The 27,352-nt window shown below is 40.8% G+C and overlaps 1 long non-coding RNA gene across 4 annotated transcripts in view; it reads right to left on the bottom strand.

Moving 5' to 3' along the window:
* Nucleotides 1-1,190: 1,190 nt before the first annotated feature.
* The window catches only part of LOC111092745, a 36,958-nt gene continuing 10,796 nt past the window's right edge, over nt 1,191-27,352 (bottom strand). Inside the window, exons 2-5 of one of the 4 annotated variants that reach the window (XR_005380090.1) lie at nt 25,793-26,051; nt 16,434-19,205; nt 12,493-14,950; nt 1,191-1,351 (exon numbers count right to left, since the gene is read on the bottom strand). This is a non-coding gene — a long non-coding RNA (uncharacterized LOC111092745). Of the gene's footprint in view, nt 1,352-12,492; nt 14,951-16,433; nt 19,206-19,875; nt 21,709-23,064; nt 26,052-27,352 lie in introns of those variants that run through there. The other 3 variants (XR_005380091.1, XR_005380092.1, XR_005380089.1) reach the window with 3 other exon arrangements.

Genomic DNA, 27,352 nt, shown 5'->3' with positions numbered 1-27,352 from the left:
TTCATTTCCCTTTCAGAGGCTGAATACAACCTGCTAAATCATGTCAAGATTTCTCTGAAAACACCCAGCCTTTTGCCTTTTCTTAATCAGGCGTATTAGTCAAATACCTCCAGAGCATTACCTTAGTGTGAGGCCCGAAGATCCCAAACTGACAAGGCATCTTAGATCATGATAATAAATTACAAATATATCCCGAGTATATCCTTCTGAACACACACTGAGTATATCATGGACTGAATGTTAATAATTTATATTAACTCATTTTACAGAGTCTGCAACAATAATTACTCCGGCCATTTACTGGGCGTCTCCTTTACATTCCAGGCATAACATGTTCATTAGCCGTTACTTTTTAAACCACCCTACAGAGTGCCAGCCCAGGCCAGTTCCCTAGGAAGTAGCAACTTTGCAGTTCCAGCCTGCCTCAGCCTCCCCCTACACCCCTCCCTCCCCCTAATCAGGCACTGCACACCTCCTGTTCTGAGGCTGCTTCCATGCCCACAGGGTGCCCCATAGAGAACGGTGACATGCAGGATTAAAATATTGTGGCCAAAAATAAATAAAATAAAATAAAATAAAATAAAATATTGTGGCAAAGATGAGCAGACTGCTTAATTATTTCCTGTGGGGGCAGAGAGGCTGGCCCCGAGCGGACAGCAGCACCTAGTTTACCACCTAACCTGTCACAGCTCTGGTTTCAGGCATGCATGTTTGGTGACAGCAGGTTCACAAGTCCTTGACACTGGGTGGAGTTGCAGATGCAAGACCCTGGGAGAATTTCTTGTTCCTCACTTATTTACAGTTTTGTTATTCTGATTGCTGATGCTCCTCGGGGAAAAATCAAAGAACCAAATGTGGAGTATTATTCATTAGCCCACAGTCTGAAGGAGGAACTGTCTTACAGAGCTTACCCAACCACAAACTTAAATTTTAGGAGGAAATAGGCAAAGAAAAAAATCTGAGACCTTGCCCATCATATGCTTAGTTCGTTAAAGGAAACTAGAGAGGGAGCTTATTATTTCTTCAAATGGGAAAGCCCCAAGCAGGGGAAAAATACTAAAATGTTTCATCTGGGTAGGTTCTCAGTGGACCTCTTAAGAAAACACAACCTGTGGGCCAGGACCCAGCTCCCAAGGCTGATGCAAATTCTTTACATTGTGGTTGTGTCTGATGAGGGACCCATACTTACCTGCTTATGCAAGGAAGATTTCCTTACTGTCCTGTCCTTTTATCACTTGGTCCAGAGGAGGAAGGAAAAAGGGGGGGGGGCATGCCACACTGTCACCTGTGCAGCAAAAGGCAGTCGGGAGCTCCCCTTGGCCACTTGCCACTGTGCCTGGTCATGGTTGTCCTATGAGGAGAGAAACAGCACTCCTGTCAGCAGGCTTGGGGGGAGGCAGCAGCATCAGCCGGCTGGAGGGCATGCCCCCCCCAACCTGACCTCCCTGAGGAGGTGGCTCAGGGCTTCCTCTTTGATGGCACTAATTACAGCTACTTTGGACTCCTCTGTGGTAGCGGATGAGCCCAGCTGCCAGGTCCAGCTTCATCGTGACCAGACCAGCGCACTTACTCAAACCAGCACGGACTATCCTAATCATTTCTTTTACATTCTGGAGACAAAGACTTAAACCCTCAGTCTGGCCACTTTAGGCTAAGGCCTCTTTACTTCCTTGGTGCTTTGACCACGGGAGGCCACCTAGAACCTGAAAAGATGTACCCTGGGAGGCCTTCAGTCGGAGCCCACACCAGGGTAACCTCGGTCTACACCTTCTCCTGATGAGATTTTGCTGTATCTTGTCGTTTGCTAACATCCTCTGAGTGCATGCGGATCTGTTCCTCGCTTTCCTTTCCAAAATACAAGGTCCTTAAAAACTGGGATTTTTTTTTTTTTTTCAAGTGCCAACTCATTAAAGAGAGAGTGCAGAAAACAGAAGTGAACTTTTGCCTTGTCTCCTGGAAGCTGAAGGAATTACCAAGGGGAGAGGAAATTGAGCACAACCCCCTAGGCCTGATGCCAACTAATGATAATATAACGGTTTGCTGAACAATTTGTGTTCTGTTTCCTTTCTTCTCCCTCCTTCCTAACTTTTCTTTTTTTATAAACAAACAAACAAACAAACAAACATAACCAAAACAACAACAACAAAAAACTATTGGCTAAATTCCTTGGTGGTTATAGTATAATCTACACACAACCACAGTTATAAGATTAAATGAGTAGGGAGGTAAGTGAGCTAGGATATCCAGATTCTTTTATACTAAGAATCATGGATTATCTACCATTTATCACTAAATTAGAAGGAAATGTTATGGCCCATCTGCAGAAATCAGCTTATATGTAGACGATGAGGAGAAGCAATTGGAGGCACCCAGAACCTTTACTATTAGATGTATGATTTGTCTCTCCTGGTCTGTAGGCAGGGGCAAGTTAAGGAAACGAGGCAGCAAGTTAGGATTGGGAATAAATCCAGAACATAGTAACCACTCCAAGAAAATCCAGATGTCTAAGAACTAGACCAGGAGTCATAAACTCCAATGGCTGTAGGCATAGACATGAGATATAAGAGAGTACATGGGCAAGGTCTGTTCTTTGTGTGTATACTCATTTTTCATATTAAATATTTAGAAGTAGTCTTTGTTTCCTCCAAGAAAGTATTTTCCTCCTTGAAATTCTTAAAACCTCTCATATCTTGTTCCTCCACTTCTTCTAAAAACGTGGGAAGAGAGAAACCCCTCTACCACAAAGAAAAAACAAAAGTGAAAGTAGAGTGGTAAACGACAACTTATTCTCAGCCTCATTGTAGGGGACAGTAGGGAGTCGCGGGGATTGTGGCAAACTGGAAAACGCACGTCATTCAAGTAGCCATTAGCCATTCTGTCCTAGCAGATTGCTCCATAAGAGAATATGGTTTCAGTTATTGACAGATATTCCAATGTTTCAAAAAGAAGAAAGCCATAAAAGTTTTTAAGAGATATATCCTGATTTTTAAACATTGGTCCAAATAAATAAATGAAAGTACTGTGCAGGCAAAACCAAACAACTTTGCAGCCATTAGGTTTTTACTTCTGTCTAGATAGTGAGAGAGTCCAATTCAAGGGAACATCTGGGAATCACGGACCACACAGAATCAAGTCAAATGGGATCTGGGATAGAAAACAGGTAAGCAGGGAAAACCGCAGAAACTACAAAAGGGCCGGAGACAGAATTCTGATGCCATTCCTGCCTCAGGAACAGACATTTTCCCTTTTAGCTGTAGCAGAAACCAGTAATGGTTTCCTAGGCAACATCCAGTCTGGCTCTAGCCTGGAAACCCACGTGCTTCTGCAATGCAGCGACATTTCTTGATAGGCAAATTTGGGCACAGTTTTGGAGTCTTACAAGCCGAAGGAAGGAAGCTGAGATGTGCTATTGAGTAGCAAGTCCCTGTCATGGCAAATTTTAACCTTTCCATTAAGTATAGAGTTTTTCAGGAATACTCATTTGTCTTTGCAGTTCATTGAAATCAGATTCTCAAAGCCTGAATCCATCATAAGCATCTTTTAGGTTTTGTTTTTATTTAATTTGTGGTGCTAACAATGAAGATAGATAATGAGATATTTGTAACACCAATATATTGATAGTGTAGTTGATCCAAATGGCTTTTAATATTTCTTCACAATCGGGCAGAGCTCAATGGCCTGTTTTCAGATAGAAGCTCAGGTTTACTCAAAGACAAACTGAAAAATACTTGTTTTCTTTGCTAGGGAATAATAATAATAATAATAATAATAATAATAATAATAATAATATTGTTAGGGCAATATTGATAACCATACTATGGAGAACTTTAAAAAGCCTTCTAAATAACTTCCAGCAATTCTCTATTCTGTTTGTAAAACACTGGGGAAGTAGAATTTATTTATTTATTTATTTTAATTTTTTAAGATTTTATTTATTTATTCATGAGAGACACAGAGAAAGAGCAAGAGAGGCAGAGACACAATGAGAGAGAGAAGCAGGCTCCATGCAAGGAGCCCGACGTGGGACTCGATCCTGGGACTCCAGGATCATGCCCCGGCTAAAGGCAGGCGCTAAACCGCTGAGCCACTCAGGTATCCTGGGAAGTAAAATTTAAATGAGCAACTGTGCCTTTTAATCCACATCTCATGCATCCCTTACTGTTTAACTGCCATCATTATTTTTCCGCCTATTCTGACAAGCTGGACTGAGATCAGAGTTATTTATCTGACATACCAGGAGAATGCTATAGGCACATTGTGTCCTGATCAAGGCCTTTGGAAACCCCTGTTATTAAGACCTTATAAATAAGAAGGAGAAATATGTCTGTGCTACATGATGACGCACTTTAGTGCGTTCAATATTCGACTATCATTCAACAAACATTGAGTTAGCAAATATTTATTGGGTATCTGCTATGCACTAAGTAGTGCAGTAGGTTCTACAAGCATAGGAGTCAATAAGGATTTTTTTGTAGAGGGCACTGAGAAGCAAATAGAAATTTTAAAGTAGGTACACACAGGGGCGCCTGGGTGGCTCAGTTGGTTGAGCATCTGACTCTTGGTTTTGGTTCAGGTCATGACCTCATGAGTTGTGATATTGAGCCCTGCCTAGGGGCTCCAGGCTCAGCGTGGAGTCTGCTTGTTTCTCTCTCCCTCTTGCTCTGCCCCTCCCCCCACTCTTGTGTGCACTCTTTCACATAAATAAATAAAATCTTAAAATAATAAAGTAAATACATACACACAATTATATATATAAATACATAAGTGTAAATGTATACTGTATTTGAGTGGAGAGTAAATTTCATCCTAACAGTAATATTCATCCTCACTATTGTAATATAAAAATAATTTTAAAATGTCATAAGTAAAACATGTTATATCATTATATATAATGATGTATAAAATATATATTAATCGACTATTTTTAGAGTAGTTTTATGTTTATAGAAAAATTGAGGGCAGCCCCGGTGGTGCAGCGGTTTAGCGCCGCCTGCAGTCTGGGGCGTGATCCTGGAGACCCTGGATCGAGTCCCACTTCAGGCTCTCTGTGTGGAGCCTGCTTCTCCCTCTGCCTTTGTCTCTGCCTCTCTCTCTCTTTCTCTCTCTCTCTCTGCATCTCTATGAATAAATAAATAAAATCTTAAAAAAAATAAAGAAAGAAAAATTGAGTAGGAAGTACAGATTCCCATATACACTCTCCTCACCCCGACCCCCAAAGTTTCCCCTATTAAATTTTACATTAGGGTATATTTGTTACACAAATATTGTGTATGATGAACCAATCTTGATATCTCATTTTAACTAAAGTTCTCTGTTTACATCAGGGTTCACTCTGTTGTACATTCTGTGAGTTTGGACAAATGTATGTTTGTATCCACCCTGTTTCCTGGTGTCACAAGTCATCATGTATCACCATATCATGTATCCACTATTAGAGTATCATACGGAATAATTTTATTACCCTAAAAATCCTGCCTGCTTCACCTACTCATCCTCCTTTCCCCCAGGAACCTTGGCAACCACTGATTTTTCTATTGTCTCTATAGTTTGCCTTTTCCAGAGTGTCATATAGTTGGAGTCGTATAGTAGGTAGCCTTTTCTTACTGGCTTCTTTCACTTAGCAGCATGCATTTAAAGTTCAAAAACCAAAAAAAAAAAAAAAAAATAGAGACTTGGTAGAAATCTTAGCTTTGTAAGAAACTTTGAAGAGGCTGTGGCTATTTTGCATTCTCACCAGCACTGATGAGCTCCCGTTGCTCCCCATCTTCGTCAGCATTTGGTGTTGTCATTGTTTTGGACGTTGGCCATTCTAAGAGGTGTGCCATTTTTGTTTTGTTTGTAATTCCCCAATGACATATGATATTGAACATCTTTTCACATGCTTATTTCTCATTTATATCTTCTTTGGTAGCGTTCACATCTTTTGCCTACTTTAAAAATTAGGTGGTTTTCTTACTATTGAGTTTTGAGAGTTCTTTGTACATTTTGTATATAAGAATTTAATCAATTATACGGTTTATAAACAATTTTTCCTAGGGGCGTCTGACTGTTGCTTTCAGCTCAGGTCATAATCTCAGTGTCATGAGATCCAGCTCCAGGATGGCCTCTGCACACAATGGGGAGTCTGCTTGAGATTCTCTGTCCCTCTCCCTTCCCCTCTGTACCTCCCCACCCTTTCTCTCTCTCAAATAAATAAATAAATAAATAAATAAATAAATAAATAAATAAAATCTTTTTTAAAAGATATTTTCTCCTAGTCTGTGGATTGTTTTTTTCCTTCTCTTAATGATGTCTTTTGTAGAGCAGAAATTTTTAAATTTTAATGAGGCCCCACTTACCAATTTTTCTTTCATGGATTATGCTTTTGATGTTGAATCTAAAAACGTATTGCCAAATACAAAGTCACCTAGATTTTCTCCTATTTTATCTTCTAAGAGTTTTATAGTTTTGTATTTTGCATTTAGGTCTGCAATCCATTTTCAGTGAATTTTTGTGAAAGGCGTAAGTTCTATATCAATTCTTTCTTTTTCTTTTTGCCTGTGGATGTAACTTTCTTCCTGAAATATTTATTGAGAATACTATCCTTACTTCACTGAATTGCCTTTGCTCCTCTGTGAAAGATAAGTTGATATGGGTCTATTTCTGGGCTCCTTATTTTGTGCCATTGATCTGTATTTTTTCTCCAATACCACATCACTACAGCTTTATAGAAAAATTTAAAGATAGTGTCAGTTCTCTGAATTTGTTCTTTTTTTAAAAATATTAAGTTGGCTATTCTGGGTGTTTTTCCCTTTCCATATAAACTTTAGAATAAATTTATCAATAGCCAAAAAATAACTTGCTAGGATTTTTGTTAGCACAGAGTTGATCTGCTGATCAAATTGGAAAGAAGTGGTATCTTGACAATATTGAGTCTTCTTATCCATGAATACCTCTCCATTTATTTAAATCTTTGATATCTTTCATCAGAGTTTTATAGTTTTCATCATATAGATCTTTTTTACATCTCTAATTAAGGATTTTTTGGTGTTAACATAAATGATGTTTGGTTTTAAATGTCAAACTCCAATTGTTCATTGCTTCTATATAGAAAAGCCATTACTTAAGTGTATTAACTTGTATCTTGTGACCTTGCTATCATCACTTGCTATAGTCACAGGGTTGTGTTGTCATTGTTGTTGATTCTTTGGGATTTTTCTACACGAAGTGTCATGCTGTTTGTAAGCAAAGACAGCTTATTTCTTCCTTCTTAGTCTGTATACCATTTACTTCCTTTATAAAAAATTATAACTGCATAACTTAGGACTTCCAGTACAATATTGAAAAGAAGTGATGAGAGGACATACTCTTGCCTTATTTCTAATTTTAGGGAGAAAGCATCTAGTTTCCATTACGTAGGATGTTAGATGCAGATATTTTGTAGTTAGTATTTATTTATTTATTTATTTATTTATTTATTTATTTATTTATTTATTTATTTAAATTCCAGTATAATGATTATACAGTATTATATTAGTTTCAGATGTCCAATGTAGTGATTCAATAGTCGCATGCATTACTCAGTGCTCATCGTGTACTCTTAATCCCTTTCACCTATTTCCCCTATCCTCCTTTCCACCTCCCATCTGGTAACTATGTTTGTCCTTTATAGTTAAGAATCTGTTTTTTGTTTATGTCTTTTTTCTTTGTTCATTTGTTTTGTTTCTTAAATTTACATATGAGTGAAATCATATGCTCTTTGTCTTTCTCTGACTGATTTCTTTCACTGAGCATTATACCCTCTCGATCTATCTATGTTGTTACAAATGGCAAGATTTCATTCTTTTTTATGGCCGAGTAATATTCCATTATATATATATATATATAATATATATATATATATTATATATATATATATATTTACCACATCTTCTTTATCCATTCATCTGTCAATTGACACTTGGGCTGCATCCATAATTTGGTTATTGTAAATAATGCTGCAATAAACATAGGGGTGCATGTATCTTTTTGAATTAGTGCTTTCCTTTTGTTTGGGTAAATATTCAGTAGTGGAATTACTGGATCATATGGCAGTTCTGTTTTTAACTTTTTTTAAAAGATTTTATTTATTTATTTATTTATTTATTTATTTATTTATTTGACAGGGTGGAGGGAGGGAGAGCACAAGCAAGGGTAGCAGCAGGCAGAGGAAGGGGGAGAAGCAGGCTCACAGGGGAACAGGGAGCCCGATGTGGGGTTTGATCCCAGGATCCTGGAATCATGACCTGAGCCAAAGGCAGACACTTAACTGACTGAACCACCCAGGCGCCTCTATTTTCAACTTTTTGAGGAATCTCTATACAGTTTTCCAGAGTGGCCAAACCAGTTTGCATTTCCACCAACAGTGCACGGGGATTCCTTTTTCTCTACATCCTCGCCAACACTTGTTGTGGTGTTTGATTTGTTTTGATTCTGACAAGTGTGAGGTGATATCTCATTGTAGATTTGATTTGCATTTCCCTAATTATGAGTAATGAGGTTGAGCATCTTTTTGTGTGTCTTGCATATATTCTTTATCAAGTTGAGGAAGTTCTCTATTTCCCTCTATTCCTAGTTTGGTAAGGTGTTTTTTGTTTGTTTGTTTGTTTGTATCATGAATTGGTGTTGGATTTTTTTCAAATGATTTTATGCATTTATTGATATTATATAATTTCTTTTTATTGGTTGTTGATGTGATGAGTTACATTAATTGCTTTCAAACGTTGAAGCAGCCTCACATACCTGGAATAAAACCCATCTTGTCATGGTGTGTAATTCATTTTATATATTGTTAAATTTGATTTGCTAATATTCTGTTGAGGCATTTTACATCTACGTTTATGAGATACATTGGTCTGTAGTTTTCTTTCTTTAATATTTTTGTCTGGTTTTGCTACTAGGTAACAGTGAATTCATAGAATGAGTTAGGAGGTATTTCCTCAGCTTCTATTTCTGGAAGAGACTGTAAAGAATTGATATCATTTCTTCCTTAAATGTCTACTAGAATTCACCATTGAACCCATCCAGGCCTGGTACTTTCTGTTTTGAAAGATTATTAATTACTGATTCAATTTCTTTAATGGATATGGGCCTAGTAAGACTGTCTATTTCTCCTTGGTATGTTTTCATAGATTGTGTCTTTCAAAGAAATAGTCTATTTCACCTGAATTATATTTGTGGGCACAGAGTTATTCATAATTTTCATTTGTTATTCTTTTAAAGTCCATGAGATCCATAGCAATGGCCCTTATTTCATTTCTGATATTAGTAATTTTTTCTCTCATTTTTTGTATGTGATTACATTTTAATATGTAATTCTATTACAAGTGAGGGCAGATATATTTCCATATAGCCAGTTTTATTTCTTTAATAAACTACCAAGGCATGTACCTTTGCTTGTTTTTCTACTTTATCTAAGGCCTATGATATATTAAATGTTAACCTTTTGAGTGCCTGGGTGGCTCAGGTGGTTAAGTGTATGCCTTCAGCAGAGCCAGGATTTGAAAACAGATGCTCTAATGCCAGAAACTTAATCCCTGAGCTCTACTGGGCCCTGAACCCAGGATCCTGGGATCAAATGCTGCATTGGCTCCCTGCTCCGAGGAGACTCTGCTTCTCCCTCTCCCTCTGCCTGCCATTCCCCCTGCTTGTGCACTCTCTCTCTCACTCTGTCAAGTAAATAAGTAAAATCTAAAAAAAAAATAAAAAATAAAAAATACTAATGAAATAAATACAATTTAACCTTTTGTTCTGTCATACAAGCTGTAAATTTTTTTTTTTTAAGACTTTAGTTATTCATGAGAGATAGAGAGACAGGCAGGGAGAAGAAGGCTCCCTGCAGGGAGCCTGATGTGGGACTCAATCCCGACATGCCAGTATCAGGACCTGAGCCGAAGGCAGATGCTCAACCACTGAGCCACCCAGGTGCCCCACTGTAAATATATATTTTTAAATATATTTAAACTGGTGCCCCGGCTTATTATCTTCCATTTAATTGAGTGTTCATATTTTTTCTTACATAAGGTTTACATAAAATCTTTTATTTTTGACTATTTCTTCCTGTGTTATTATGCTAAACAATACCTCACATTTTCTGACAATTTACTATGTGTCAAGCATCTTATAAAGTGATTTACAAGTATTATTGAAGTTCAACTTCAAGCAGTCCTGATGGTAGGTACTATTATTTCCATTTTATGGATGAGAAAACTGAGAAAACAGGGACACCTGGGTAGCTCAGCAGTTAAGTGTCTGCCTTCAGCTCAGGACATGATCCTGGGGTCCGGGGATCGAGTCCCACACCAGGCTCCCTGCATAGAGCCTGCTTCTCCCTCTGCCTGTGTCTCTACCTCTCTCTCTGTGTCTCTCATGAATAAATAAATTTAAAAATAAAAAAAAAGAAAGAAAGAAAGAAAGAAGAAAGAAAGAAAGAAAGAAAGAAAGAAAGAAAGAAAGAAAGAAAGAAAGAAAGAAAACTGAGGAGCAAATAGGTCAGCATCTTGTTTTAGGTGAGCAGAGCCAGGATTTGAAGACAGGTGCTCTAATGCCAGAAACTTAATCCCTGAACTCTACTGACTCCTAGTAAAGTGCTCCCACTGAAAGATGATATGGTTTACCTATATTTTTTATGGTTTGCCTATTTTTTTAAAAGGACACTCATAAATATTCTATTTCAAAAATGGCAATATTTTCAAATTTCATAACAGAACTATATGTCATAGCCTTCATAAATCTAAAATAATTCATTTTATTTTTAATATTAATTTATTTATTTGAGAGAGAGAGAGAGAGTGCATGGTAGAGACAGGGGAGGAGCAGAGGGAGAGAGTCTCAAGCATAGAGCCTCCTGTGGGGCTCAATCTCAAACCCTGAGATCACAGCCTTGAGCTGAAACCAGGAATCAGATGCTTAACTGACTGAGCCACCCAGGCACCCCTAAAATAATTTATTAATTTGGAATCAGAATTGACACATTTCCTAGTTTGACAGATCTTGTGGAAAACTGGTCTAATAGAATCTTGGAAGGTGTGGGAAGAATTGTAATGGAGACAAAGAAAACAGCAATATTTTTTAATGGCAATTATTACTTACAGGAAAAAAGAAAATGGTAAGAAAATTTAATAATCACTGTGCACTCAATATTAAGTTATGAATGCTATTTGCATGGGCATAATAGAGTGAAAAAATAAATATTTAACTACACACACACAAAAAAAATAGAATGGAAGGTGAGGAAGTGGAGAATAGAAAAAGTAGAGGAGATATCTCTGATGGACTCAGGTAAGATTTTCTTAGATCTTCCTGACTTGCCTCGTGTCTGTTATGAAACTGGACTGGGCTGCTCTGAGCCACCTTGTTTTTGACTCTCCCTGCACCATGTTACTTATGGCAACTACACCTTCTAGAGAATAATGCTCACCCCTCCTCCATCTACCACCATGTAGTCTTTTGGGATTTGCTGCTTCTAAATGAATTTGGACAATCAGAGGAGGAAGAAGGGTAGGTAGAGGGAGAAGGAATAGCTTTACAGTCATCAATTATTAGATGGAATTGAAATGTAATAAGGGCACCTGGGTGGATCAGTGGTTAAGCATCTGCCTTTGGCTCAGGGTGTTATCCCAAGTTAGGGACTGAGTCCCTCATGGGGCTCCCTGTGCGAGGTGTGCTTCTCCCTCTGCCTATCTCTCCCTCTCCCTCTCTCTCTCTCTCTCTCTCTCTCTCTCTCTCTCTCAGGAATAAATAAATAAAATCTTAAGAAAAAAAAGAAATGTAAACATAATGAATATGGAGAGAGATCGTGTCCTCTCCTCATGACCCTCATTTACTCCCTTGAGACAGCTCCAACTTTTAGAAATATTCCTAAACACTAATTCCAAAAGACGAAAGCAGGCTTCTTTTCCTTTCACATAAGAACAAATTTCTTCATTTAACAAGTGAAATACATAAGGCTAATAAATAATTCACAGTACTCAAAATGAAGACAATAAGTTTAAATGGAATTACAAAACAGAATAAATGGCCAGTGTTATTTTTGAAGAGCACAGTTTCATTCACTATCTCATATTGCCACATCACACCTTTCCCTGCCTCATTAAAACCCTGGCCATCTATTCCTGCTCCCCCATCTAAGGAACATCTGTTCTTTAAATAGCGTATGGAACTCCTACCAGTGTGACCTTCCTTCCTGGCAGGTCATCTGAGAATATTAACTAGACTACTTTGTTCCACGGTTCCCAGAAGAGCAGGAGACCATAATATTCGGAGAAGCTTCATTGTTGCAACAGTCTGAGCAGTCTGCCAAGAATGACCAACTCCTTTTGCTCTGAAGAAGTTTCTCTTGTGTTTGCAATAAGTAGATATCAATGGGACATTTACGGATCTGAACTTGTTCTCATGCTTGGAAGGGGACCCACCTCTGAGATGAGGCAGGCAGCGGGGAGACAGATCTGTTTCAGGGCCATGTGAGAAGGTTACCTGAGGGATGATGGCAGCAAAGGGCAAGCTGTCAGCACTGCAGGGACGTCTCAGGGCAGCGTGACCAAGTGTCCCCCTTCTGGGTGGCAAAGCACAGGCAAAGCACCTCCTTGTGGCATTTATTCAATGGTAGGCAGGCAGGACACCAGGAATTCCACCTGTGGAGCAATACAAGGCTCCAGCCTTGTAGGAACTCAAGCAATGAAATGGGTTAAAAGCAACCACAACTCCAGAAAACAAGTGCAGTTATCACAATTAGGTCCTAAATGGCAATGACATAAACTGGTGAAATGCGATGGGCAAACGAGATTAGAATCCTGGAGACTATCCGGCTGCCTCCTATGATTTATAGGACTAGAGCAGTGTGCTGATCCTCATACCAAAATTTATGTCAGTGGGTGAAAATACAACTCTAACTTCCCAGTAAATCATGATTTAAGCGATTCAGGACCGAGGGTGTGGAAGTGTCTTTGTCTCTAAGAGAGACAATAAGAAATGCTTAGAGTTTATCAAAGTCATTCCCAATTCTTTATATCTTTTTGTTTTGGAGGTCAGCCAGTCTTCTCCTCCAAGCTGTCATGGTAATCTGGGTAAGTGGAGGCAGGAATCTGAATTACAGTGGGGGGGGGGGACAAAATGATGAACCACACGGTGAATGGAGTAGAGAAGAGCCCAAGAATCACAGCCGAGGAAGAATTGCAGAGGACATTTCCCTGGTGTTAAAAGATAAACTGAAGCATCCAAAATGTTAAGAGTTTATTTGAGCAAAACTCAGTTCTCATGGGGTGGTGTCAAATCAGAAGTGGTTAAGGGGACTCTGCCAACAGGAGTTCCCATAGAGATTTAACTTATAGTAAAAAGGTAGAAGCCAAGGGAACATGTCACTGATGGGCTCTGGCTTAAAGCCCAGCTGGCCCATTGTGATCAACTATCCTTAATTTCAATTTTGTAATCTGGGCTTAGGTTATGGTTTGCTTACCTAGGCTGCCATGGCATCAGAGCTGTTTCAATCGAATGGCCTCCTAGTTTGGCTCATTTAACAGGGGTATCTGGATTGGCTTGGACAACTGAATGGATGGTGATGCCAGTACAGAATAGGGACCTTCTAACCCCTGGATACAACACCTGACTCTGCTTTTTTATTTTCTATGCCAAGTTGAGCCATTACTTAGCCTCTCAGAGCCTTTATCTGTAAAAGCAAGAATAGTTCCACGTACAGATATGTTGTGAGGACTAAAGAGTTTATACCGCTAAATTGGCGCATTTATTGTCTCTAATTGCCAAGCCAGGCGTTCAAAGCACTCTCAGGGTGCTGGGGGTACAATCCACACACACCAAAGGGAAGAAGCACTGAAATATCAGTGCACGTGAAGTGTTCGAGGAGTGCAGAATCATGCACTCTGCTGCACATGTGAGGAAAAAGGGCATTTGAGCTCGGGTTGACTGAATATGGTTTCACCAAAATGCATTTCCCCATGATTCTGAACAAATTAATCTCTGTGAGCTTCGGTTTCCTCAATTGGGGATAATGATAGTACCTATCTCCAGGAGCGGTTGTGAGGACTAAGTGAAATAATGCATGAAAAATGCTCAGCACAGGACCTGGTACGCTGCAAGTACTCCATCGGGGTTAGCTATTTTTATTAACATTATTACTGTAGAGACTCTGGGAGTCTGTGAGCTCTGATGGCCTCAATGACATATCAAGGTCACAGCTAGTTCATAGCAGGGCCTAGACTAGGATACAGGCTACCAATTTTATGCCCCAACATGAACGTAGACCTGTGGCCTCATCCAATTCAAATTCTTCTACTGGAGATTCTAAAGAGAGTGTTGGAGCCTTTTGGGTAAGGTGGGGACTCCAGCAACTTGTCCCAAAGGGAAGTTTTGAATGAGATCATTTAACATTTCGGTGAGTTCATAGCTAGAAGAATTACCCCCTTGAACAGGTCATCATTCTGCGGTATTTATAGATTCACTTTTGCTTACTGGACATCTTCAGGTTTTTTCCAGGCTACATACTTCTCTTATTTCAGCCTCTAAACACCCTGTTCTCTGCAGTCTATTTAATCGACTTTCATTACAAAGGGAAATGAAAGCAAAAAGAATAGGTTTTCTTAAAATCAGCATCCATTTACTGTCCGTGGTGGTTTAGAAGCTATTTGCGGAACCACGGAAAGAGGCAAAGAAGAAAAAGTATAGCCTACGTCTTCGAGATAGTTACCAGTTCGTTTAAGTAGAGCAAATCTATATGCAATGAGAAAACAGTAGTTCTAGAACAACGTGTGGATATTCCACGGTGATTTGGGGATAGATTGGAGAGAGTCACACAGAGGAGACAACATAAATTGATGATGTTCTGTTGGTCGGGAGGTAATGAGGAGGTATGGAGAAGGAACAGCCATCTCTTTGGCCAGGGCTAGGTGGTCCAAGTAGCCTCTGGATGGTTCTGAGTCAGCTGTAGAAAACGGTAATGAATATGGCTTAATAAAAAGAAGGGCAAGTAGGGGTTCTCATCACAATCACCTGGAACTAGTGAAAACCAGCTACCCCCAGGACCCACCTAGAGAGATCCCGCAGCAGTTACCCTGAGTCTGAGAGCCCAAGCATCCAAGCTTTAGGGGAGCTCCCTATGATTAGAACATGCATCCAGGGCTGAAAACCTGTGGCTTAGGGCAAAGATTAGCTGATGAATATTTCCAAGTCTTGTGTGGAGAGCTGCAGGCCTGGGGTGAATGTTTCTTCTTTTGGGTTGTAATGAAAATGTGCTTTCCTCCACTTTGCCTGGGGTGAGAGTAAAGGGAATGCCTTGGGCTGTGAGCAATGCTGGTTTGTCTGGGGAAGCTCAAGCTGAGGATTTGGGGGCAGCGACCCTCTGAGATCTGGTAGGTTGTTGAATGGTTAATGCTGGGCTACGGAATTTGGGAGAAACCTGGGGAATTTAAGCAAAAACTGTGCGTCTCTGAAGATGGATTTAGTGAAATATACGGAATTGTGAAGCTGTCAGAAGATAGAGAGGTGAAACAAGCCTGAAAACAGACAGCACATGGCTGTGAGGCCAGCTAGGTCTTTTTGATAAAAGTGGCATAAATTTAGCCTAGCTTCCTCACTTGTTACTCTTAGTAGCACCCTTCCGTGTTTGTTGTGAGATCAAATGGGAGCACAGAGTGCCATGCCTGGCCTACAGACAGGAATAAGCATTAGTTAATATTACTGTTGTTTCCAAAAGATAAAGATTCTGTGTGAATGACTCATGCGTCCCAGACTCAGGATTTAGGTGGCTGCGGGTAAAGAAGGTTTCCCTTGGAAACTGGCATCGATCTAAAGGTTTCTAGTACAAAGGGAATTGAGAGGAAGCAGTGCACCCTCAGCCTGTGGGGAGGGTGGGAGTCAGAGTGAAGGTGCAGAGGTCACAGGTGTGAGTTCCAGGCCCAGAAGAAGTGGGTCAGAACAGACAAACCGGGGTGAGACCTGCACCCATTTTGGAGACTGAAATGAGGCCACATGGGGCGGGGCTGTCACTTGTGCCTTTTATGAACCAACCTGAGCCATAGAAAAGGGCGGACTGGGGGGGATCCCTGGGTGGCTCAGTGGTTTATCACCTGCCTTCGGCCCAGGGCATGATCCTGGAGTCCCAGGATCGAGTTCCGCATCAGGCTTCCTGCATGGAGCCTGCTTCTCCCTCTGCCTGTGTCTCTGCCTCTCTCTCTCTGTGTCTCTCATGAATAAATAAATAAGATCTTTAAAAAAAAAAAAAAAAAAAGGGTGGGCTGGGACTGACAGCTTGAAAGAAAGTAGTCTGAGTTTATGCATTTCTGCTTTTTTGGATGATAATTCCAGCTCCCGACCACTTCAACTAATGCATAGGAAAGTATTTTCCAAAGGACAAAATACTATGTGAATAAAGCCTTATCATGTTTTTTTCCGTGTGGAGTCTATACCTGGAGAGTCTCTCAAATGGTACTGAACTAGTCTGTGCACTTCAAGCGGGTTTCCGAGCACATGGTCATGAAGCGGGCATGTGGGCGGGGAGCAGGGTGCCCAGTGGCCACGACAAGTGCCAGGTGGGGCTGGAGGAGCCAACCCAAGGGCTCTCTTCTGTGGCTCCCAGGCCTGGAGCAGCGGCAAAGCTATGCCAAGGGCTTGCCAAACACCTCAGGAGCTTTCTGGTTGGAAATTTCAAGGACGCTCACTTCGTCATAAGGCTAGTTGAAGCGAAAATGCCAAGCTGGAGAGACACAAGAGAACACGGATTAAAATGTCTGGCTCATCATCTCCGCCCATCAATTGTCTGCTGAGATGAAGACAATATGCGTGATGGCAATATAGCACCGAGAAGAGACGGCTTAGCAACTAAGTCCATGGTGCTTGCACTTGATGTTAGGGCTGCAGAAAGCCACCGTGCAGCCTTGAGTTAATGTTTAAGGACCTGTACGTTCTGAAAGCTTGAAGAAATAAATGTGTGTTCAAGGCCACTCATCCGCCGAATGGCCTTTGAAGAATATTTTCATTATGAGAAAAAACGGTCACTGTCACCATTTATTTAAGCAAGATTACGGACTCTTCTGAGCAGGACTGTGCCTTCCGGTTGGGCAGGTTGTTCATGGCACCAGAGTGCACACTGGAGTGGGTCCTGAGATCACTCTGCCCCCTGCTCACTAAGCCTGTACCCTGGTGCAGGGCTGCATCTGCCCAGAAGGAATGTCTTTCTCCGGTTCACAAAAGGCCCCCCACGGGGCCACGGCAGTCCTCTCAAGGTCTGAAAACACAACGCATCTCTTCTGCAGAGGGGGCTTCTTCGGGTCACTTCCAGGTAGGAAACCAATGATGTGAACAATAAAGTGGAAGAAAATAAACATGATCAGAACATAAGGTACAAGAAATGAAGAAGTAGCACAGCCAGGTGAATCAGGAGAAATGGTAGGTGGTCTCAACACAGGTGGAGGAGCCCCCCCTGCACACTTGGGGTGTGAGGAAACGTGGACAGGAAGTTCATGGTGACCTCACAAATGGCAGAAAGGAAAACAGGGCAAAATGCCACGCAGGGGCACTTCGAGGTAAGAAGCAACAGGACTCTGGGACTCCTGAGTCCAGCAATTGTGTAAATCGGGCTGGAAATAGTTCATATACCAGCAGCAAGTCTGGTTTTAGGGGGAACACAGAAAATGAGCATGTTTCCAACAGTCTCTGGACTTCTCTTCACTTGCAGCCAGAGCCCTTGGGTCCTCTGGCCACTGTGTCACCACAGCAGAGCCCTGTGGCCACAGGCCCCCTGTGTGGCATCTCTACTTGGATGACCTGAGCTTCCACGCCACGCTCATGGCTGCAAGGCTCTGCCCTCCCGGCCTTCCGACTGCTAGTGTTCACATGGGCGTTCAAAAAAGGAAGTGCTTAGCCCTGAGAAGTAGTGTGGCCTTGAAACATCCTAAGACACCGCTCAGGTTCCTTTCAATTTCTCAGGAGAGCAGAAGTCGCACCTTAGAAACAGATCACAACCTCTCAGCATTGACTTTTGCAGAAATAAGTCAGACCACTTCCAAGGATGCTGGGCCCATGGCTCCCGGTAGGTCTCGTGCTTTTCCACGGTGTGGCCCACACCCTTCCTGGACTCTTTCCCTTGTCTGGCTTCTGTACACCTGAGGTTATGGCTGCAGAAAGCCACCGTGCTTTAGCTGAGGCATGGATGAGGTGATCCGCCTCCCTTGGGGTTGGCCTTCAATTATTTATTCATCCAATATATAATAGGCCCTCAACTGTGTCAGATGCTGGGAATATAAAGGTAAGGAAGGCATGGCTGCGGCCTCCAAAGTCCTTAGTAACGTGAGACAGACAGGTAATAAATGCCACAGTGGGCCTCGGGGCTATGACAGATGTATGTCTGGGGAGCAGAGGGGACCCCAAGGAAGAGGAGGTACTCCTGGGCAGAGCAAACTGAGAATAAAGCACCCACGGTCAAAGAACTGGTGCAGTCAGGAAAAGGCAGTTAGATCACTGGGCCAGTAAAAACCCTACTCTCGGAGCCGGTGGGATAAAGGATAGGTCCCAGTAGAGGATGCAGCAGAACGGGCTTTGACTGGCACGTCTAGGAAGATTCCAGTGCAAGTTAACAGTCTTTACAAGACTTGGCCTCCAGACAATGTAGTGCCCAGATAGGCATTCGATGACTTTATAATGTTGGAGAGGAATTCCAGAATGTGCAGAGCCGGAGTTGCCTAGCAGATGGGATGCTTGGGCAGCTACTCGCCTTGTCACCTCTGATCTTTAGAGCTAAATCCTTGAGCATGTTTAGTCTCTGTCTTAGCTATTAAAAAAAATAGGTTGAACAACACTGATACATTTACTATTTGGTGCCAGGTTCAACTATTTAGGCCTGTAACTGAGTGAAGATTCAAAATGCATGTCTTACTATGTGTTGCTGCCTATAGTTAAACTAGGGTGACAATTCCCTTGGAGTAAGGATGGAGGATTTTCCTTCTTTCTTTTTTTTTTTTTTTTTTTTTTTACTTTTTTTAGGATGGAGGATTTTCATCAGCACTAGATCGTTTCACCGATTTCCAGTTTTCTGACACTACATTTCCTCTAAATTTGCCATCTCTCTCTTGGTTTTCTCTCTCTCTCTCTCACTTTCTTTTTTGAGTGATGTCTCCGTGCCTCAGTCTTCTCATCTGTGCAATGGGGAGAACGATAGTGCCTACTGCAAAGACTTGTGAAAACTAAAAGAAAAAGAAATCCAAGTAACGTTCTTAGCACGTGTTCATTTAATAACTGTTCGCTATCATCGTCATTATTGTCCATGCTCATTGTAGAAAATTTGAAAAAGAAAAATCAAAGGGAAACCTCTAAGCCATCAAAAAAAAATCTCACTACCTGCGGGTAATCACTATTAACATTTTGCTGTTTTCTTCCCTGGATTTTTAGCTAAGGAACGCTGGATCATACTGAATGGATATTTGACATCCTCCCACCTCCATTTTTGCAAGTAGTCTTGCAAAGGTTGTTACTTCATCTGAAATGATACTTTAGCTATTATTAGCTAAGTAAAACTTCTTTAAATTAAGTTTTTAATTTTAATTCCAGTTAGTTAATGTACAGTGTAATATTAGTTTCAGGCATACAATTTGGTGATTCAGCACTTCCATACATTGCCCTGTGCTCATCACAAGTGCCCTCCTTAATTCCCATCACCTATTTCCCCCATCTCCCCACCCATCTCCCCTCTGGTAACCACCAGTTTGTCCTCTATAGTTGAGTCTGTTTCTTGATTTCTCTCTCTCTCTCTCTCTCTCTCTCTTCCCCCATCATGATCATTTATTTTGTTTCTTAAATTCCACATATGAATGCAGTCATATAGTGTTTGTCTTTCTCTGACTGGCTTATTTCACTTAGCATTATATTCCAGCTCCATCCATGTCATTGCAAATGGCAAGATTTCCTTCCTTTTTATGGCTAGATAATATTCCATTGTACACACATACCATCTCTATCCATTCATCTATCAACAGGCACTGGCTGCTTCCATGACTTCTCTCCTGGTTTTAGATGAGATCACGTGGTCTCTTCCTGTGAATACTATCTCTCAGATACCCTCATTTTTCTAAATTCTTACACGGGAACCACCAACCTGGATCTTCACCTAAATCTCTGAGTCCTTCTGGAGAATGTGAAGATCTGTTCTGGGGTGAATCTCAAGCACTGTTCTATCAGGCAGCATTTTTAACGTGTTGCCCAGAAAGCAGCAAAAACAATCTATCTTCATGAATAACAGTCACTGGCCATTGCCTCCTCGAGGCCATTTCCCCTTCTTCCAGTGTGTTCAGATGGTGGGGAGAGATCCCTGGATCACGGAGAGTATGCCCTACCCAGGCTCAAGGATGAATCAGGACAGGTCATGGAAATGTCCTCTTCTTGGCCCTTAATTTTTCTAAGTTTGGGTATCTGACCCAGTTCTCACCAATGGGCTCTACAGGGAAATCTGGGTACTTCCCAAGAATAGGCTTTTCACTGGAGAGGCTCGTGTTAGTTTCCATAACGTACCACAAACTGGGGCCCCTGAAACAACATAAATTATTCCCTCACAGTTCTGAGGTTAACGTCTGACATCAAGGTGTTGTTCCCTCTGAAAGCTCTAAGGAAGAATCCTTTGCCTCTTCTTTCCCTCTGATGGTTGCCAGCAGTCCTCGATGTTGCTCGGCTGGCCAGCTGTATCGCTCCAATTTCAGCCTCCGTCTTCATGTGGCCATTTTCCCTCTGTGTCTCCTCTGTGCCTTCTCAAGGGGTCCTACCCTCTGTGTCTGTTTTCTCTTCTTCAAAGGATACCAGTCCAGAGCCTGCCCTGATGCAGTATGACCTCATATTAACCAATTATATTTGCAAAGACTATTTCCAAAATAGGGTCACATTTATAGGTACCTCAACATACCTTTTTGGGGGGACAAAATTCAACCTCCAACAAGGCCTTGTGCACTTTTCCTTTTGCCTTCCTGGAAGTACAGAAGCCATCTAATGACTATGAGGTTACAAGCATGAGAAAACAGAAGTAGGCTGAAGATGATGGGAAGAGGAGCAGGAGTGAGGGAAGGTATCTGACAGTATCACAGCGCAGTTGAATTACTGCCAGCAACTACTAACCATTAGACCTCTTGATACGCAAGAGAATGACCTGAGGTATTTAAGCCACTGCCAGTTTTTTTTTTTTTTTTTGTCACTTGTAGCCAAAAATATTCTAATGGACATCCCCAAATTCCACTAGTTTATAATAACAAAATTAGAAAAATAAGGTAATAAAATTTCCGTAGATCTAGATTCATTAAATTTAAAGGGCTATTCTTTATTCCAAAATTATGTTGCTTTCACTCTGTTATTAAAACATCCTTTCTTGTATGAAATGATGAATGTCTTGTATGACAAGGACTTTTTTAGTCCTTGTCAAAGAAGGGAAGGAAGGAGAGAGGGGGATAAGGGGGAGGAAGCGGTTTTAGTTTATTCTTCCTTGAATTTTCAAAATTTTTTATTTTTGCTTGTGAAATCCAAAAGTCTATGTCAAGAAGAATGTTGGCTGGAAGATCTAAAACTTGCCTTGAAGATCTAAAACCGATGATGTGCTAGAGTCTCTGGTACTGGCTTGTGGAAGCAGATGGTTAAATTTCTAGGAGGTGGCTTGATGTCACCTTGGTAGCTTGAAATCCGACATGGTGGGAGTAATTCCATCCTGGGAATCTGAAAATAATAAATCAAACCTCCTTCCCCTCAGTTGTTTACTGGCACACACCTGCTTCTTGTCCAGGAGGTCGGGGATTTCTTTGGAAAGCTAGCAGGCCCTATTTTCTAGGATAAGTAAGGTATCAAAAGCTAGACTGGAGGACTGTAATTGGTGTGTGTTCAGTTCCCTTGACAAGTATTTCCCGTAAATGCAGGCTGACTTATGTTTAGATCTGTGACATGAGCTGGGCACTAGGGTGGCCTCCATTTTGTGGGTCCCCAACATACAAATTAACTTTATCACAGGAAACACAAGCACATATCATCATCTTAGATGTCAAAAAGATTTATGCCAATTTCTTTAAGGCTCTTTTCTCTAAGGCATTAAGGTAAAATATATTTGGGAATTCCACCCTCAGACATAGCAGAGATAGTTCCAAAATTTTCTACGTGCTTTCTGCCTACCTCTTTACCCATACAGAATCACCCAGACTAGAACACTTACCTGACATTATAATGTTAAAGTACCTGAATTGTAAGTACTCCAGTTTTCCCTAATTGACAAAAGTTCACTCTCTAATTAGGTATTTAACATTCCGGGATATCAGTTACGTTATTTAATCAAAGTGTTAATTTTCCTCCTGTCACCTGTGTTCTCCAAATGGTATAATAAGTAAAAATCATCTTTCAATAATTACCAGAAAAAAAAGAGACCCCTGCTAAGCCATTTTAGTTATTTCCCTTTTAGCTTTCAGGCAGACCTGAACCCCATCCATCTCAATAAGACATTCTATTCCATTTACAATCTTTGGGGTGATGAGTTTTGAATTCTTGTTTGTTTATATGTCCTCATTTATTTATATCTTATGGACAGCTGGCTATTTCTGCTCTTAAGGCTATATGGTGTAGCAATTAAGATCTGAGGACTCTGGAGTCAGCTTGGGTTCACAGCCCAGTTCTTCCATTATTAGCTATGGGCCTTGTGCAAGTTAGGAAAACCTCAGTTTTCCTCAACTGTGCAGTGGGAATAATAGCAATAATCTCTGCCTTCTGAATTATTGGACGGCTTCAAAAGGATAATGCACATCAAGCACTCAATGCACTATTATTATAAGTTTAGTTCTCTCAGCATTTCGGTCTATTGCTTGCATTGCCTCGCTGCCACGCATCTTCGAATTCCTCTAGATGCACTCCATTACCCGGCCAGCTCAGAACAATATTTTTGATCCTAGCATCTCCTCACCAGGAGCGCCTCCCAAGCTATCGGTCATTTCAGCTGCTCTTTTATGAGCTAGCTTCAGGCTTCACTGGCTCTTTTCAGTTTTCAGATTTCTGAGCTCAGCCCTCTGCAAAATGATGGCTTGGAGACGCAGAACCATTTGTGACTTTATTTATTTATTTTTTTTCCATTTGTGACTTTAAAGTTACATCAAACTGTTCTTTGAAAAGGTTTGTGAAGACCTCAGCCTTTCTGTTATCAGTGGGAGTGGACTATTATTAGCTCCCCAGTTCTGCACTGATCTTGGATTCAGTTCTGATTTTGAAGGGGGGAGTGGGGAATTACAGGATGTTCCTTGACAGGACTAAGATTGCAGAAGGGTTGTGATTGGTTGGTAATGATGTTCCGTCCTCTGTTCAGCACTGGAAAAAATGGAGCTGCTTTACTTAAAACATTTTTTTTTCCTGTAGAGGAGATAGCTTAGACTGAAGAGGTGAAAATAGTTCTAGATTTAAAAGGATTTAAAGATTCAGTGTTCTTTCTACTATACATGGTTTTTCTCTCTTATTGCCCATAATTAAGAGAAATACAATGGAAAATACCTTCACTAGCCAGGACCCAACTCCCTGAAACTATATGTAAAATAAATTGGAAATATATATTTCAGGAGAAAGCATCATATAACATCAAGCTAGTTGACTTCCATGATTAATCAATAACCAAGTATAAGGGCATGCCCGAGTATAACCTAAGTCAGTCCAGCTTATTATTTCTTATACATAGAACATTATACTAGAAGTTAATCTCCATGGAAGCAATTTTTGCCTGTTTCATTCTCTGTTATACCCTTAGCCTCTAGAAGAGCACTTGGCACATAGTAGGCACTCAGTAATATTTGTCAAAATGATGAATGAATGAATGAATGAATGATACTGAAAAAATGAGACGTGAGAGTTCCGAATTACGAAGCAGAGGCATTATAATGTTTGTAATCATCGACACGGTATCAGTTATATGGAAAGGAACTGGACCTCTTAAAGCAGAACAGTTGACTTATAAAGTATTTAGAAAGATGCTGACAAAGTACTGAGCTTTTTTTAAAAAAAAAAGGGTTGATGAACCAGAAATATTATTTCATCAGAATGGTCCACCAATTTCCATTAATTGAGGCCTCAAGTTTAAGAATAAAAGTGCTGACTCGGAGGTTATGAATTATTTTAATTGGTACAAACTTTGATTTGATAATAAAACCTTATGGAAATTTCTCCCTCAGCTAGCATCGCCAGATGTTCTGATGAACTTTGATAGTCCCTTATTTCATCTTTGAGAAGAGGTCACCCCAATTTAAACTCCGTATTAATTTTCTTGCTCTTAATTGAGACTAACATTGGCACAGAAGGTCCTGTGTGACCTTTCGGAGATGTAGAGGATCAGAAGCACAGAGGGGAAGATGGGAGATTAGTTGTGGTTGTGGCTGTATGGTTAGTAAGCGGGCACCTCTTAAAACAAATTATGGCCGTGCTTCCGTTTGTGATTTGTATCAGCTAGATACAAATTTGGATCATTAATCCTGCTTTACTTTTCAAAACTAAAAATGGTTAGCTATTGCTTTTGTGAGCTTTTGTAAACACTTTATAAAAAAAATGTAATGCATTTTTATATCATTCAGCATGAAGAGATTCACTCTTATACCAAATTCACTCTTATACCAAATTCATTCAGATTTGAGGTGCCTTCCTCTTTTCTATTTTTTTCTTCTTTTTATTTTTTGAGATGATGGCAAGAGCTATATGGGATATGTGACGATTGCCTTTCCAATATTTGGACCCATAAACCCAGTGTTACCTGGCCTCACCAGCCTATGAGATTTCCTGTGGCAACACTCTGTTTCCTCAAATAGTAACTCAGTATCTCTCCCCACCCCACCACCAACTGGCTCCTATTTGTTTTGGGGACTCCCCAAAGAGATGCTTCACATTTGCTCACAGACCTGTCAGATGGTTACCACATGGCATCCACCATGTCTTTCTGCTGGCTGCCATTTGACTTACCTACCACTGCCAACCGCCATGGTCTGAGCTAAGGATGTCAGTGTTCATGCCAAGGGTGCCATGTTCCTGGGTGTGAGTGTGGTACTGGGTTTAGTGCAGAGAAGAGAAGAAAGGCCCTTTCTCTAATTCCCTGCTACGCTGGCTTACGTGGGTCCTTGTGCAGATCTGACGATATCCAGGGTACTTTGTACTCCTCCAGCTTCTGTACTGTACCCTCACTCATAATCTTCCCAGTTGTCTCATGGAAATACTTCTGTCAGGATCTGGCACTCGTTCCTTGGCCAGAGTCTCAAACATTCTTTTGGAAACATTCCCTAACTTTCCAGTTGCCACCCCAACCTCCTGAGGCTGGGCTGAGGCATCATTTGGAGCACAGACACCCTCACCTTTGGCACTCCCACTCCAACCAGACTCAGTCATGGAGCAGAAGCTCCTCATGCACGTGAGAATTTAACGTGAGGGTGATGGGAACACAGTGAGGAGACGGGGTGAGTGGGTCCATGAGCAATCAGTTGGCTGCTTGCTCTCCTACAGAAGGAAATCTTTTTCTCGCATTTCCGCAGGTAGGCGAAAAATCTAACAACATTGGGCTGTGCACACAACATAATTTCCTCCGCACATCATTTAGGTGGGCACTGCCAGTGTGTAGGGGTCAGACATCCCCTTGTTGAATATTAAGAGTCTCTGTGGAAATTTTTCCTAGGGACACAGAGTTTCCTCACGCCCCCCCCCCCCCAGATGCGTATTTGTGTTTGTTAGGTGTCTTGTACCTAGTAGCATCCCTTTTCCTCTTCCCCAGAGCCCCGAAGAGCATGCAGGCTAAGCCTCTCACCCCTGCTCAGAGGCTTCTCTGAGTTCATAGCTGATGCTCCATCTGGGACTGCTCAGTCTGCTCCCAGGGGATGGTCTCCTATTTGTCTTCTCTCCTCCACTCCCTTCTGTACTCAGCATCAACTGTATCTTCTTGCTATCCCAGCGTGGATGGCTTTGACTTCTCTTCCTCAACTGTATCTTCTTGCTATCCCAACATGGATGACTTTGACTTCTCCTCCTCAAGTTTTCCTGATTTTAGCCAGTTTGAAACCTAGATGCTTTTTAAGAAGAAAAAGTGCTCAGCAATAACATTATTATTATAAGAACCATCAGCCAGGACACACCAATATTAAAAGGAGCAAACCGGTTTTGAAATTCCCAAATGGGATTTCTATACATAAGAAATGTCTGGCCTGACATCCAAAAACTATTACGATGTTCTAGATAATGACCAAATAAAATTAATTATGAGGTTTGGCTCCTTTGGAAAAAAAAAAAGGCTTGAACTAATTTAATTCATGGATGTGAGGATATTGTGCAAGTTAATATTGATTTACCAACTCAAGTAATACGAGAGCCCCAGAGTGAGTAAATACTTTTACATTGAACTTAGTTTTGTTGCCCAGATATTATGGGCACTTGGCCACTTTGCTTCGAGGATAATGTAATGCTATAAATAAATAAATAAATAAATAAATAAATAAATAAATAAGAAAGAAAAGGAAAATTAAATTTCTAAGACCAGTTTTCTAAGATAAAGCCAATACCATATGTTAACTGCAAATATTCTATTCAACTAGCAATTCAATTTCTCATCATTTATGATTCAATATCCTCTACTAAACACGAAAAATACAGAATAGGAGAAATTTGAGCAGAGATGGTAAAGGGATATTTTAAAAGACTTATAAGTCTTATAGTATCTAGTTATACTAATTTTGTATATAAGGTATAAACAGGTATATATTTAGAAGTGTTACAAGTAACAATAAATGTCACTTAGGCTTACTATGTACCATACTTTACCAGAACTTTACTTACAGTATCTCATTTAATCTATGCATTAGATAGTTATAATTCCCATTTTACAGACAAGGAAACGAATGCTCAGCAATATTGAGTAACTTGCCCAAGTTAATACAGTCTATTAGTGGCGGGCCCAGGATTTGAACCTGTGCATGTCTGACCTCAGAGATTATGCACTTAACCAATATGCTACGAGACAGGCAGGCCAGGAAGCCACTTAAAAAAGATTAATGCTCAGGTGTGCAAAGTATATATATGAATTACTTTTCTTTCTCCTTATAAAATTGTTACAATCGTACAAATTAGATAAAGCTCTGAAAAAGCAAATGCAGGAAAAGAGGATGAGCTGAGAGCAAATGGGGCTGATGGATGGCAAACCCGGTGGGTGGAGTATGCCATTGAGCAACCTACCAGAACAGAGGAGGTGGAAGTCTGAAGGAGTCAGGAGTCCGTGCAAGAGGGGGAAGAGGGCAGAGATGCTTCTACAGGACGAGCACACACAAGATCCGGGGAGAGCAGGGTTTCAAGAGACAAGAGGGCACGAGGAGCATCC

Source organism: Canis lupus, chromosome 27, assembly GCF_011100685.1.
Source record: "Canis lupus familiaris isolate Mischka breed German Shepherd chromosome 27, alternate assembly UU_Cfam_GSD_1.0, whole genome shotgun sequence".
Taxonomy (NCBI): Eukaryota; Metazoa; Chordata; class Mammalia; order Carnivora; family Canidae; genus Canis; species Canis lupus.
The sequence above is the reverse complement of the archived record's forward strand: the minus strand, read 5'-3'. Positions and strand labels throughout refer to the sequence as shown.